Source organism: Tachyglossus aculeatus, unplaced genomic scaffold, assembly GCF_015852505.1.
Source record: "Tachyglossus aculeatus isolate mTacAcu1 unplaced genomic scaffold, mTacAcu1.pri scaffold_12_arrow_ctg1, whole genome shotgun sequence".
Taxonomy (NCBI): Eukaryota; Metazoa; Chordata; class Mammalia; order Monotremata; family Tachyglossidae; genus Tachyglossus; species Tachyglossus aculeatus.
Window position 1 is genome coordinate 115,725 of NW_024044858.1, and position 1,048 is coordinate 116,772.

The 1,048-nt window shown below is 53.4% G+C and overlaps 1 non-coding gene across 1 annotated transcript; it reads right to left on the minus strand.

Annotated features, from left to right (window-relative positions):
• Nucleotides 1-387: 387 nt before the first annotated feature.
• LOC119922917 lies at nt 388-524 on the minus strand. Its single transcript, XR_005448738.1, has one exon. It is a non-coding gene; the product is annotated as a small nucleolar RNA SNORA7 (small nucleolar RNA).
• Nucleotides 525-1,048: the final 524 nt, after the last annotated feature.

The window sequence follows — 1,048 nt, forward strand, 5'->3', positions numbered from 1 at the left end:
ACAGAAATATGGAGAGAAGAGAGGGAAACAGAGCCAGAGATAGGCAGAGAGAGTGTTCCACAGGGTTGTGAGTCGAGGAGGCAGCGGGGTCCAGCCCCACCCATAGCAGAGGGCAAGAACCAGGGCAGGGCTCCAGGTACTCTCCCAAACCCTTAGTACAGTTGCTGTCTTGTGCTGTCGAGTCCTCTCCGACCCATAGCGACACCATGGATGCATCTCTCCCAGAACATCCAACTTGCATCTGCCATCGTTCTGGTAGTGTATACAGATTGTTTTCTTGGTAAAAATCTGGAAGTGGTTTACCACTGCCACCTTTCGCACAGTAAACTTGAGTCTCTGCCCTCAACTCTCTAGCTTGCTGCTGGTGCCCAGCACATGCGAGTTTTGACTTGTAACAGATTCCCTTCCGCTCGCTAGCCACAGCCCAAGCTAGGAATGGAACGGGTAGGCCTCTGCTTGATCTCCCTCCGGTAATCGAGACTGGTAGAGTACTGGAAACTCTCCAGACATGACCCTGCGAGGGGCCTTAGTACAGTGCTCTCCACATAATAAGTGCTCAATGATTGCCCGACAAGAGGAAATGGAAATTCCTCTTTGTTTAAGCCAAGCGGCTCTGGGCCGCTTGGCCCAACCCTGGTCTCAAACCCTGCCCTCTCCCTGACTTTCCCATCACTGTAGACGGCACTACCATCCTTCCCATCTCACCAGCCCTCAAACTGGTGACATCCTCGACTCCGCTCTCTCGTTCAGCCCTCACATCCAGTCCGTCACCGAAACCTGCCGGTCTCACCTCCGCAACATCGCCAAGTTCCACTCTTTCCTCTCCATCCAAACCGCTACCCTGCCGGTTCAATCTCTCATCCTATCCCGACTGGATTACTGCATCGGCCTCCTCTCTGATCTCCCATCCTCCTGTCTCTCCCCACTTCAGTCTACACTTCACGCCACTGCCTGGATCCTCTTTGTGCAGAAACGCTCTGGGCACGTTACCCCCACCATCAAAAATCTCTAGTGGCTACCAGTCAACCTACGCATCAAGCAAAAACTC